The following is a 14,540-nucleotide window of genomic DNA, read 5'->3' on the forward strand; positions in this document are numbered from 1 at the left end:
TTCCTTCCTTCGGAAAGCCATCTTTACCCTGATGTTCAACCCCCCCCACACACACACACACACAAACAAATTTGGGCTACTTCTCTAGCATAGCACTTTTCACCGCTCTAATTTATTTTACAACTTGCAATTAGTTGCATAATTTCCTTTATTAAACTGTAAGCTCTGTGAGGGCAGTGACCATGTTTTTGTTTGCCACTGTGAATAAGTGCCAGAGGCACAGTAGGTGCTCAATGAATGTTTGTTGGTTGGATGGACGGATGTTTAGATAAACAAACAAGAAAGGATGTGTGCTCTGGGGGTAAGGAAAAGGAGGAGGCACTGCTAATGAGAAAGCAGAGAAGGCTTCCTGGAGGAAGTGACTTTGTCCCCAAGGGCCCTGTTCTTCCCTTAGTCTTCAATCATGCCACCTGCAAGAAAGGAAGGGACTGGCAACACCAGGCTGGGGCTGTAAGGGGCATAGCCATGGGCAATCTGCCTATGAAGGGCAGCTGAAGCTGGATGTCTTGAGGAGAAGTGGGAGATTAGAATCCTCTCGGGGGTGGCCTGAGGAGTGCCAAGGTAACCACAAGGTTCACCCAGGCTGGACCTTGTGCCCATTGGATGAGGCTGGGTGAGGGGAGCCACACCAATCTTCTTGATTCCAGTGACAGCAGGAAGTGGATCTCAAACAATTTGCAAGTACAATGTCTTATGGATGGAAGGCCCCAAGAGAATAATGCATCATGAGTGTGGACCCGAGCCCTGGCCTAATGGGCTGAAGAGTCAGAGACAGAACCTAGTTCCTCAGAAAAGAGACAACAGTGATCCCTAAAATCCAACAACGCCTTGCAAGGATCCATCACCATTCCCCCTACCTCATCTTCTCAGATGAGGCTTAGACTCAGCCTAGACAAGCCACTCCTGTCACCCTGCTGCTCCTCCAAAAATGTGTGTCTCCCCAAGATGGTGATCCATCTCCTTGAGGACAGGAACCACTGTCCACTTGCTCCATGTCTGAGCACAGCACCTGACACATGTTTGCTAAATGAATTCATTTCATTATGAGTTTTCTCATTCCCACAACAGCTCTTTATAGAGCACCAATTACATGCCAGGAGCCAGCAAGCCGCTGAGCAAGTGAGCAGTGAGCACTTGCTCACTTGGTCTCCACCCTCCATTCTCAGGAAGCTATGAACATAGAAGGGAGCCTGAAAATAAAAGAACAAGTATGCACCATCATTTCAGGGAGGGTTAACTGATATGAAAGACTGCATGGGAAAACCTCAGGGGAGGGGGGAGGGAGATGCATGTGAACTGAGACCTGAATGAAGGGAAGCCATGGGCCCATCTTGGAGAAAAGAGCTGCAGAGAAGGGCTCAGCATGCAAGGTGGGTGTGAGCTGGGTGCAGCTGGTTGACAGCAGGTCATCACACAGGAGCAGGGGGAGGGGGGCAAATGGTCATGGCAGAAACCACAAGGCCTTGTCTCATGGGCTGTGGTAAAGAGGTTGGATTATAATTGTGTGCAATGCATCAATAAGCTGAGGGCAGAGGTGTGATAAGATCTGATTTGTAAATTAAAAAACGTACTGGCAGGTGGCTGGGAGCGGAGTAGGAGGAGGGTCAGGATGGAGGAGAGGAGGGTGGTATGTGGAGTGGGAGGAGGTGAAGCAAGAGGCCACTGTAGCTGTGGAGTCTGGAGCTTGGGGGAGAGACAAGGATAGTGGGGAGGGGGAGATAGACATTTGCAAAGTGTCAGCAGCTGAAGGGTTTCCATACTGCATGAGGTAGGGGCAATTGGGAAAAAATGGAGAGGACGGAGAGGGGGAGGGTCCCAGGGCTGGGGTTGTGATCTGGGCTCTGCTACCAGTTTGCAGGGTAACCTTGGGCCACCTCTCTGGGCCTCAGATTCTACAACTGGACTTGGAGAGGTTTGAGTCAGGTGACCTCCAAGGACCCTCTTGCTTGAATATTCACCAGCTGGGTTCCTTTCCTGTAGAGAGGGGTCCTCCCCAGCCCAGGCCTCCCACACACAGTGCCTGCTAAGCCTGCTTCTCCAAGCAAAGGGCAGAGTGAGCACCACAGGTGTGAGACCCCTGCAGCTGCGCAGGGCATGCACTGTGACAGACTTGCACCTGATGTCCTGCTCTGCCATCACGACCTTGAAACTCTTAATGATTTCTGAACAAGGGGCCCTGCATTCTCAGTTTGTACTGTTAATTATGTGGCCTGTGCCGCCACCTGGCCTTGGCCGCCTTGCTGAGAGGAGGTGAACTGCCACAGAGGTAGGTAGCAGGCATCCTGCAGGGTGGTAACAGATAAGGTAGGAGGCCCCCCAGGCCACTGAGCACCAAGATTGGGGACCCTGGCTGGGCTCCCTGTCACCAGCACCTCCCCGCCCCTCCAGACTCTCTGATATCCCCCCTACAGTCCCAATAACTTCCCTGTTCCAGGACTGAAGACTTGGACCACTTGGATGGATTGACTCCAGTGACCCCACTCCCATAAAGCAAAAGAAAATAAAAGCAAATAACAGGAGATGACAGGTGAAGATCAAGGCCCAAAGAGTGGCTTTGATGATGGACTTGCGGGCTCCATGCACTTAGAGGGGGGCACATGTGTGGGAGCAGTAGGAAGAAAGTGAAGCCAGGGGAGATGAAGTGACTCGTTTGATAGAGACCCACAGCCACACAGAAGCCAATGGGGAAGTTCCAGGGAGGTGTCTTTCACCTTCAGAGAAAGAAGGGCTTTTTAACAATGAATGCTGTCCAATAGTGAAACCTCTTACCTTCTGAGGCGGAACTTCCCTGCATCAGGGGTGTGCAAGTCACGCATGTCACAGGACAGGACGCATGTCACAGTTGCTGAAGAAAGGTTCTGAAGGAACAGTGGAACTAGGGAAGTGTCTGTTTCAAACCATGGGCCACAGTGTGATGGTGGGGCATGAAATCAATTGAAAGGACCTAACGCAGTATTTTTTTTAACAAGAAAAGGTAGGAGATGAGACAAGAGAAGACAAGAGGAAATGTCTGGGTTTATCCCATGTAGGAAGGAAAAATGCTGTTTCTTGAAGCTTTCTGTGCATGTGCGTGTGTGTGTGTGTGTGTGTGTGTGTGTGTGTGTGTGTATTCGCAATGGATGGCGACCTAAAGCACATTACTTACCATGGGTGCTAGTCAGAAAGATTGAAAGTCTCAGGAAGTTCTTCTCCAAGAACCCCCCAACTTTGCAGTCATGTGAGGAAAGATTCTTAGATTTTATGTATGAAATTATGAGGCTGGAAATCCAAGATTCACTTATTTATTTTTCATTCATTTACTTCACATTTATTTAATAGCTCTTATAAGCCATGCTAGGTGCTAGAGGCATGGAGATAGATCAGAATCAGTCCCTGCTCTCAAGTCAAGTGATGGAGACAGACATTTAAACAGATCATTATATATAGTGTAGTAAGTGGTTCAGTAAGCACTTGGCCAAAATGTGTGCATATTTCACCCAAACCTATGAGTGGAATGCTTTTCTCAGCACCATTCTGCAGATGAGGGAAAAAAAAAATCAAGACTCAAATGGTCACACAAAGGAGTAATCAAGGACACTCAGCAGAGCTCTAATTTGCACCCAAGACCACCTAGGGGTACAAGTCGGGGGTGTGGAGGTTCAAGGAGGAGGGTCTGATTAGCAGCTGGCATTGGTTAGGAAGAGTCAGGGAGAGTGTGACAGCAGAAGGGACCCTTAACCAATCTTGAAGGAAGAGTAGAATGATGAGATGCCTAGACAAGGTGGGAGAGGCATTCCTTTCCTCAGGAGACAGCCAGGAACCATGCTGAGAATAGGAAATGGTGGGATTTCAAAGCAGGCAGACCTGGTGTGAACTTTAGTTCCAGCTTTTACTAGCTGTGTGACCCTGGGCAAGTCGCCTAACCTCTCTGGGCCTCCATTTCTTCATGGGGTGGGGGGTGGTTAGCATTAGATTAGAAATCCCATATGTAATTCGTCTAGCATTTAGCACAACAGTAGGAGCTTCACGCTGATTATAACCCATTGAGGAGGTTTCCCTTGGTTCAAATCCCAGCTTTGACACTTACCATCTCTCTGGGTGACCTTGGGCAAGTTACTCACCTCTTTGTACCTCATCTTTAAAATGGAAATAATAATAGTATCTACCACCTAAGGCTATGAAAATGAATCATTACATGTTAAGTGCTTAGAAGAGCATCAGGCACAAATCAGGTGCATGATGGAGAATGGCCACTGTTAATACTTCCATGTGCTACATGCTGTGATAAAAGGTTTATAATTTTATTCATTAATTAGATTAACATATAACTATTGAGTGGTCACCATGTTGCAGGTAATGTTCTAGGTGCATGAGAGAGTCTCATTTAGTTCAGTACATGACTGGAACCTTGAGTGTGATTTTGAGTTTGTCTTCTGGTGCGAAGTGGCAGCGGGGCAGGATTTGAATGAGAGGCAAGATGGGTGGTGAGAAATGAGGCTGGAGAGATGAGACGGGTCAAATAATTAGAAACATTTTATGTCACGTAACCCTGTAAGCAGTGGAGAGCCCATGGTAATTTTTAATCTGGGGAATTTTTACTCTTAGAATTTTTGATTCTCCAGGTGCAAAACTCTAAGTCTACATGCCAAAGTCTTTATGATCCCAAGATTATAGTCCTATGGTTTTGTGACCCTTAATATTTCTTACCTGCAGTGGTAGATTGATAGAAAAAATGGCCATAATAGGGACTTCTGGTTTCAACTCTGACACGTAAAGAGTTTAAAAGCCATCACTTCTGTCTTAACAATAAGAAAAAGTTGGGTGAACTGAAAAACACATGACTTTTCTTGAATCCACCAGAAAACTGAGGTCACAAGGCAAAGGGCTACCCCAGAGTCTGAGGAGTCAGGTGCATCCAAAAAGATGTATCAACCAGGACTGGCTTAGCTATAGCAATGCCAAAAGTTGGTGGGAATGCTTAGGCAGTAATTCTTGATGAATTGCTGAAGACAATTTGGGCACCAGCATAACATACAGAAGCCCCGGGGTGGGGGGGGTGGCAGCCCCAGCGGCCCAGAGGTTTAGCGCCACCTTCGGCCTGGGGTGTGATCCTGGAGACCTGGGATCAAGTCCCACGTCGGGCTCCCTGCATGGAGCCCGCTTCTCCCTCTGCCTGTGTCTCTGCCTCTCTGTCTGTCATGAATAAATTAAAAATCTAATAATAAAAAAAAAGAAGCCCCGGGGGCGTCCTGGTCATGGGCAATGGAGAAGACCTCTTAGGTTTACAGATTTTTTTTCCCTCAGGAACCTCAACAAGTTCCAATGGGGAGAATCTGATAGAGCTCCCCATGTGGCTCTGACAGGGAGAGGCAGAGTGGCCATGGTGAGGCCCTCCTAGAACCTTCCTCCTCAACTCTGGTGGATAGGACTTTGCCAAAGGGCACTTCAGAGTCCAGCTCTGAACCTAGCTAAGGCAAAAGGAACTCTGCATGATTCTAACCCCCTCCAGACTTCCTGTTTCATCCCCCAGCCGGGGGCTGGGGGAGTGGGAGGAGATATATATATTATATATATATATAATATATATATATAATGTGTATATATATATATATATATATATATATATATATATATATATATCATAGACAATATACTAAATAGGCTGGGCTGTTGTAGCCAGGGGAGGGATCCAAAGCAGGGGGAGGAGAGCTCAACCTTAGAAGGAGGAACAGAAATACTTCCAAAAGGCCACATCCCTCAGATAAGAGGAACTCTACTAAAACCCTGAAACTTCATTAGAAGGTTAGAAATGCCCACCCTCCACCCAGCTCTACCATCATACCAGTAAAGCTCCAATATAATAACAGTGAATTACAGCCAAAATGGCTGTAAACCACATTTTTTTCTGGAACAGTACAAAGGGAAATTCCAGAGCCAAAAAGGAAAAAGAACATGGATACAGAGGAATTTAGAACCTCCGGTGTCTGGAGCTACAACAAGCATTGAGTGCAACTCCTAGAAAGATTAACACCAATCCTCACACCAAAGGTCTGTCTCCCTCAGTATTTATTATCCTATACAACATGTCCAACTTTCAACAAAAATTTACAAAGCATGCTTGTATTAGTTTCCTGAGGCTGGTATAATGAATTACCACAAGCTTAGTGACTTAAAATAACAGAAATGTATTTCCCTACTGTCTTGGAAGCCAGAAATCCATTGTTACTATCACTGGGCTGAAATCAAAATGTCATCAGGCCTGCCTCCCCCTCAAGGCTCTAGGGGAGAATCTCTTCCTTGTATCTTCCAGCTTCTGGCGGCAGCTGCCATTCCTTGGCTCGTGGTTGAGTCACTCTATTTGTTTTCTCCAATGTCACGTCACTTTCTCCTCTTCTGTGTGATTCATGAATGGATGTGATTGCACACATCCTGGATAATCCAGGATAATCTTCCCATCTCAAAGGCAAGAAAAAAATGCAGACTGCAGAGACAAAACAGATATGAGAAGCAGACTCAGATATGACACTGATGTTGGAATGATCAGACAGGGAATTTAAAGTAACTACAACTATAATGTTAAAGATTCTAATGGGAAAATATTCCCCAGGGAATGCCTGGGTGGTTCATGCAGTTAAACATCTGCCTTAGGTTCAGGTCATGATCTCCAGGTCCTGGGATCAAGCTCCACATCAGACTTCTTACTCAACAGGGAGTCTGCTTCTCTCTCTCTCCCTTTGCCCCTCCCCACCATTTGTTCTCTCTCTCTCTCTCTCTCTCTCAAATAAATAAATAAAATCTAATAAAAGAAAAATAAGAGAAGAAAAACTTTTTCCAGGATTCCATACGTTAGGCCATAAAAAGTCTTAATAAATATTAGAATACTAAAATTATATGGAGAAAGACGGTCTTTTAACAACCAGTGCTGTGGAACAATTAGATGTCATATGCATAAAAGAAAAAGATCTTTGGTGTAGAGCTTATACCTTACATGAAAAGTAACTAAAGGGAACTCAAATGGATCATAGACCTAAATATAAAACAATAAAAGTCTAGAAGAAAATAGGAGAAAATCTGTTTGACTTTGGGTTTGGTAGTCAGTTTTTAGATATAATGCCAAAACTATAATCTATGAGAGAAAAAAAATTGCTAAGTTGGACTTTGTTAAGCTTTTGCTCTGTAAAATGCACTGTTAAGAGGATGAAAAGACAGGCCACAGAATGGGAGTAAATATTTACAAATCACATCTCTGATAAAAGATTATATCCAGAAGATGCACAAAACTTCTAAACCTCACCAAGAAGAAAACAAACAGCCCAATTTTAAAATGGGCAAAAGATATGAACAGACACCTCACCAAGATACACAGGTGGCAAATAAGCATATGAAAGGATTCGCAGTATCATTTCTCTTCGGGGAAATGCAAATTAAAAGAAAATGCAAACGAAAACAACAACTACATGCCTATTAAAATGGACATATTCCACTCCCTCACCACCAAAAATTGGCAAAACCAAGTGCGGATGAAGATGCAGCAGAGCCGAAACCGTTATTCATTGCTGTTAGGAATGCAAGATGGGGGATCCCTGGGTGGCGCAGCGGTTTGGCGCCTGCCTTTGGCCCAGGGCGCGATCCTGGAGACCCAGGATCGAATCCCACATCGGGCTCCCGGTGCATGGAGCCTGCTTCTCCCTCTGCCTGTGTCTCTGCCTCTCTCTCTCTCTCTGTGACTATCATAAATAAATAAAAATTAAAAAAAAATATATTTAAAAAAAAAAAAAGGAATGCAAGATGGCACAGTACTTTAGAAAACACTTTGGCAGTTTCTTATAAAGCTAATCATAGATTTATTAGAAAACCCAGCAATTTACCCAATTGATTAGAAATAGTACGCTTACACAAAAAATCTGCACAAAATGGATAGTCATGCATCCACTGCATCAAATATTTATAGCAGCCTTATATTCCTAATAAAGCCTGAAACAGCTAAGATGTCCTTTAATAGGTGGATGGATAGAATGGGTAACAGTGGTACATCTTTACTATAGAATAGTATTCAATGATCAAAAGAAACCAACTGTTATGCCATACAACAGTATGGATGAATCTTAAATGCATATTGCCAAATGAAAGAAGTCAGTTTCCAAAGGTTACATACTGTTTGAGTCCATTTATATGATTAACAAAAAGACAAAACTATAGAGATCAAAGAGACCAGTAGCAGGCAGGGTTTTAAAGAGAGGGAGACAGTTGATTAGGTAAAGCACCGTGGATATTTTATTGCCATGAAACCTTTCTGCATGGCACTAGAGTAGTGGATACACGACTATCTATGTCAAAACTCATACTTTACAGAACAAGAATCAAAGTGAATCCTAATGTAGGTGGGTCTTATAAAAGAATTTAACTATATTACAAAGGTATGACATAGTCTCACTGCATGATGTGCAGATCTAAATAACTTTAGAAATAACTGGAAACAAGACTAAAGACCAAAGAACTGTCCATAAGCGCTGTACTCTAGTTGCAAAGTTACTCCTCACGGGAGTATGGGTTGATAATTCTGAAACTCTTGTGCATGTGTGCTAGAATTGAACAATTACATAAATTAGGACACCAGATGGTGGGAGCAGGCGTCTCACTGTTGAAGTGGGGGATTATAGATAAGCAAGGGGAGAAAGATAGAATGAACACTATGAATGGATGTGAGTTGGAGCCATTAGCATGAATTCATGTTTAGCTTAGTATAGATACTAATGGATAGATATAGAAATAGTCACAGTGATTTGTATATATAGGCTAGTGTGTGTGTGTGTGTGTGTGTGTGTGTGTGTGTGTGTATGTGCACACGGTACCCACTGAGAATGGGCCCCAGTTGTAACAGGCATACTCAGCACCCAGATCTTGATTTTTAATACCATTCTCCAACAAAAGGAAACAGGCTCCTTGGAGAAATGGCTGATTCTAGAGCTGGGGCAGAAAACAAAATAGATGAACTTGGATGCTTTTACAGTGCCAGGAAGTAAGAAAGTGCTCAAAAACAAAAATAAAAACAAGCAAAAAAATGATGAGGGTATGTCACAAGGCCACAACACTCATCTTAATAGCCCAAACTGGAAAAATGTGAGCAAAAAAAAAGATAACATAGTATTAGATAATGGTACAAAGTATAATCAAATACCGATGAGTCCACATTGATCTAATAAGTGACTGAATAAACAAATAACAGAATGCCAAATAACTTACATACTGCTCCCTTAAGGAGGCAGAGAGTAACTCTTCATCTTAAGTGTGGGCTGTGCACAGTGACTTCCTTTTACAGAGAACAAGATGGAAAGGGAAGAAAAAGAGTAACTAACATTTCAGCTGCGAAATCTGGCAACTACTATCTTAACTAGGTGATTGAGGTTAACATCCTTAATGGTAAATGATGTCGACAGCACGTTCTCTTGATGCACTGTATTGAAAAGGACACTTCACTTCTATGGTCTTCTTCCTCGAAACCCAGAATGCCATTAAATCATGGGGAAAACACCCAACAAACCCTAATTGAGGGACCTTCTACAAAAAAAACCCTGACCAACATATCTCAAAACTGTCAAAGAATCGAATACAAGGGATGTCTGAGAAACTGTCACAACCAAGAGAAGCTGAACTAAGGGAGCTAAGATGATTAAGTATATTATGGTATTCTGGATGGGATCCTGGAACAGAAACAAGACATTGAGGAAGAACTAATGAAATCTGAATAAAGTATGGAGTTTAGCTGATAGTAATGCATCACTATTGGTTCTTTAGTTATGACAAATGTGCCATAGTAATATAAGCTATTACCAATAGGGGAAACTGGGTACAGGGGTATATGGGAACTCCCTGTATCATCTTTGCAACTTATTTTGTAAATCTAACTACTATAAAATAAAAACAGCATGTAAATAGATTTTTTTAATGATCACAATAGTTCATGTCCTCCACATCATACCCTTTGCAATGTGACTTTGCCGCTCCTCCCTTGGAGAGCTGGTTTCTATTTCCCCCTTGAATCTGGATTAGCCCAGGACTTGCTCAGACTGAAAAAATGTGATACCAGTCTTGGAGTTTCCAGAGGCCCTGCAAGTCACAGTATGATGAGAGACATGGCCCAGGCACCCTTCTTACCCCAGCCAACAGCCAGTCAAAAGTCAGACATGTGACTGAGTCCATTCTTCTAAAATGAGCTAGTCTCCAGCACACCTGCCCTCTTACTTAGATGCAAAGAGGCAAGGCAAAATGAGCCCCGCCTTACCCCATCAGCAGGGCCACCAGTGATTCATAGGAATGATGATAACAAAAGCTTTTTGTTATACAGCAATAGCTAAATGATTCATTCATACCTGAGCGTAATGGTGTGTGTACAAGGTTATTTGTTGTAACAATATGATTATAAAAGATTAGGAGCCACCTAAAGCCTCATCAGTAGGAAACTGATCAAATAATTATGAGATGCATAACAACGGAATATTATGCAGCTGTTCAAAAGAACAAGGCCACTCTTATGATGAATTGCTATGGAACAAATCCCATGATATGTTTTCTAAGTGAAGCAGCCAGATGCAGAAGAGCATATAGAGGAAGCAACTGATCCTGTAAAATATTTATATGTGTGTAGGCTTTCTGCTGGCGGATACACAAGAAACATGACAACAGCTGCCCCTAGGAAGGGGAACTTGTCAACTGGGAACAAGTGGAGGAGACACTTCTTTTCACTCTACCATCTTTTTATATCTTTTGAATCATGTAGATGTGTTATCTATTCAAAAATAAATAAAAGCAGAATGAACAAAAACCTTCCTGTGCCTTTCAATTTCAGTCTATTATTTTCTAATCCCAAGATTTCCCGGATCCACAGGGCTACAAATAGCAGTGGGAGAGCCAAGCTGTATTTTCTCTCTCCCTCCTCCAGGCAGCCTCCACCCGCACCTAGAGAAGCCCAGTTCTCTTGCTCTCCTTGTTGCACACAACCTCGCCTGCCACTGGAGGGCAGCAGGAGGCTTCCTTCCCGGTAAGGAATGGCGGAGAGCTCAGGGCCGGCCCTGAATAGCATAGCAGGCTGGTGGGCTCCTGCAGAAAGGGCTCTGGCTTTCCGTATAGGGAGGATGGGAGGAAGGGAGGAAGGGAGGAAGGGAGGAAGGAAGGAAGGAAGGAAGGAAGGAAGGAAGGAAGGAAGGAAGGAAGGAAGGAAGGGAGGAAGGAAGGGAGGGAGGAAGGGAGGAAGGAAGGAAGGAAGGAAGGAAGGGAGGAAGGAAGGGAGGGAGGAAGGGAGGAAGGGAGGAAGGAAGGAAGGAAGGAAGGAAGGAAGGAAGGAAGGGAGGAAGGAAGGAAGGAAGGAAGGAAGGGAGGAAGGAAGGGAGGAAGGAAAAAAGAAAGAAAAACAATAATAGTAAATAAAATAAATGATTTCGGGGATCCCTGGGTGGCGCAGCGGTTTGGCGCCTGCCTTTGGCCCAGGGCGCGATCCTGGAGACTCGGGATGGAATCCCACGTCGGGCTCCTGGTGCATGGAGCCTGCTTCTCCCTCTGCCTATGTCTCTGCCTCTCTCTCTCTCTCACTGTGTGCCTATCATAAATAAATAAAATAAAATTTTAAAAAATAAAATAAAATAAAATAAATGATTTCGATCCAAGAAAAAACTCCTCCCAGAACCCCCTGCAGGCCCTGGATCACCCTGCCATTACCCACAGCGTCCCCAAGGGAAACCTGTGCATCTTCTGGGGTTGGGGCAGGGTTGAGGGTGTCTGGCAGAGGCCATGGGGGAAAAGGAAGGAGATGACTCAAACCTCCTGGCCCCTGGCCTCCACCAGTCTCTAGAAAACCATTGGGAAAATGGTTTGAACTAAGGATCTTCAGGCTGCTAAGACTAAAAATCCTTATACTCAGGAGATCTGGAGGGTTGGCCATTGACGTCTCCCTGCTCAACCTTGAAAAAGCCCCTTTCAACCTTGAACCCACTCACATCTGGAAGCCATAAACTGGAATCGGTGATTGTAAGAATGAATAAAGCAAAAAAATAAAAAAATAAAAAAAATTAAAAAAAAAAAGAATGAATAAAGCAATTAATTTGGGCCATTGAACTAAGGACCTTCTAGACTGTTTAATCCCCATTTTACAGAAGCTGAAGCCCGGAGCCGCAGAGTAGCTTGTTCCTAGCTACCCAGGTGGCAAGAGGCAGAACAGGATTTGAATCCAGGTTTCCCCGGCTCCTGACGTCCCCTGCTCTTACCACTTAACTCATCTTGCCTCTGAGGGCTGCCCAAGGGATTGCACAGGAGAGGCGGCTGTGAAAGTGCGCAGGAAGGGGGCTGGAGGCCGGGCTCACCGAGTTCACCCCGTTGGCTGCTGATGCGTGCCGGCGCGCATCCTTCAGGGAAGCTGCGTTCCCCTGGAGATAGGCCGCGTGACCTTCGCGCCCCCTTGGGACAGGCTCCTGTGCCCCGCGCCCCGGTGAGTGGTGAGTAGTCTACACCAACGCGCAGCGGCGTCCTCCCCGGGGCGCCCCCGCTCCCCCACCGCCCCCGGCCTGCGGGGGCCCGGGCTGCACTCCGCAAACCCGGCGCTTCAGCGAGCGCAGTTCGGGTTTGCGAGCTCAGGCCTTTGTTGGCGCACAGGGGACCGAGGGGACCGAGGGGCCCGAACCGCCGCTCTTGCGCGATCGCTCCTGTTGCGTCCAGAAACACACGCGCCCCGGGAACCAAATACGCTGCGCGGCGGAAACCCGAGCTCGGGGCGCGCGTCTCCGGGTAGGGTTGGCGCGGCGGGGCTGGTCCTTCGGGCCTTCGCTCCCCGGCACCCCGCCCCTGCCTCACTTTGTCCATCTGCACTGGGAGGTGGCGTACGTAGGGCTCAGCCCAGTGCCAGCTCCGTCTGGGCTGGAAGGCGTTTTTTTCCAGGCACGGCGGGAGGCAGGCAGCAGAGAGCAGGGCAGACAGGGAGGCTGCTGTGGGGAGTTTGTGTTCCCCGGAGGAGTAAGACAATAAACAAGTAAAGGAAAAAACAGACAAGATAATTTGAAATCAGAGCAAGTGTAAATATAATGGAAGCACGAGTGTACAGCTTGTGCCAGGCTCTGTTCTGAATGCTGTGGGATGTGCATCAGCCCTGCCAAGGGCACAGCAAACTTGAGATAGAGTAATTATCACCCCTTTCACAGATGGGAAAATGGAGGTTGAATCACCTATTGGAGGGAAATGAGAAGTTGAAGAATCTGTTCATGGGAAAGCAGTTGAACAATTTCCTCGAGTGTCCAGCAAATGGTGGAGACCAGATTTGGACTGCATGCGACAGCTGGGCACCAAGTGTGGTCTTTTGATACTCCAGTCTGTCACTCCGGCTGTGCGATGTCAGGAGAGCTTCTGAGGCTAGAGCAGAGCTATTCTGGAAGGATGTCAACAAGGGTCTCTGGCGCAGGGTTGAGGGGGGGCATATAAGCTGAGGCCTGAACCATGAGAGGACCCAGCCATGCAAAGAGCTCTGTGCACCGGGGCGAGGGAACAAGCAGGGTGACAGCCTTGAGGTGGGAGCAATGGCACTGCTACTTCATAAATACAAGCAAGGTCAAGGGAGCTGGAGGTGAGTGAGCAACAGCAAGGGGGTGGGAGAGGAGATTGCAGGTGGCCAGGGACCAGGTGGAGCAGGTTTTGCAAGGAGTTGGGATTTCATTGTTGTTGTAAAGGGAAGTCCTGTTGGTCTGGCGCTGAAGGTGCTGTGAGGATGAATGGGTTGGACAAGGCAGCAGAGGCCCTCCCTGCTCTGCCAAGAATCCTCGAAGAGGAAGTTGGTCACTTAGCTCTTAAACACACTCTCTTGCCTTCTGATCTCCTGGCCTCTACGAGATTCATGGTGACATTCACCAGCCTTTGGTCTCTTCCAGCACAAACTTGGAGATGTCAGATCAGCTAAGCCCTCATTTTATAGACAGGGTGAGACCCAGACTGAAGGGAGGGGTCAAGTATCTTGTTGGTACGTTTCAGTCACCAGTGTACCCCACCAGCATAGCCTAATCTGGCCCTTAGACCCAGGCAACGGGGATCCTGCCCTTGTCTTCATGCATTAAAGGGCCTCTCTCCAGCCCTCCTCCAGCTGTTTATGACCCCCTGCCCGATCTTAGGGCCAAGGGGACACAGCCACCCAAACCTTTATCCTCTTTCTAGGCATACTGTGGGATCCCAGCATCCCTGAAATCCAAAGGTCCCAAGCTTGCTTCCAGGACCTATGCAACCCCCTTCCTGGCATGTTCTCTGGAGGCAGAACACAAGACTGTGGGGGAAGGGGCATGAGGGTAGAAGGAGCTTGTAAAGGCATGGGAGGTTAACGCATATGCGTGTGGGGTCTGCAGTGCAGCCAGCTGGCAGTGGAGCTAGAGATAGAAGGGAAGGGGGTGGCCTGGGGACCGGGGGCCTGCTCTCCTCACTGCCACCGTTCTGCATTTCAAGGCAGGTACCTGAGAAGTCTGAGATTTCCAAACTGAATCTGGCCTTCCAAGTTGTTTGGAAGTTAAATTCATCGAGGAAAAAGATAGAACATTTTA

At 46.2% G+C, this 14,540-nt stretch overlaps 1 long non-coding RNA gene across 4 annotated transcripts in view; it reads right to left on the reverse strand.

Annotated features, from left to right (window-relative positions):
* Window positions 1-6,028: 6,028 nt before the first annotated feature.
* LOC112930116 (uncharacterized) overlaps window positions 6,029-14,540 on the reverse strand; it is a 93,901-nt gene continuing 85,389 nt past the window's right edge. For all 4 annotated transcript variants that reach the window (XR_011996952.1, XR_003237047.2, XR_011996950.1 and 1 more), the window contains one exon: window positions 6,029-6,460. This is a non-coding gene — a long non-coding RNA (uncharacterized lncRNA). The remainder of the gene's footprint in view (window positions 6,461-14,540) is intronic.

Source organism: Vulpes vulpes, chromosome 14, assembly GCF_048418805.1.
Source record: "Vulpes vulpes isolate BD-2025 chromosome 14, VulVul3, whole genome shotgun sequence".
In the NCBI taxonomy this organism is placed as follows: domain Eukaryota; kingdom Metazoa; phylum Chordata; class Mammalia; order Carnivora; family Canidae; genus Vulpes; species Vulpes vulpes.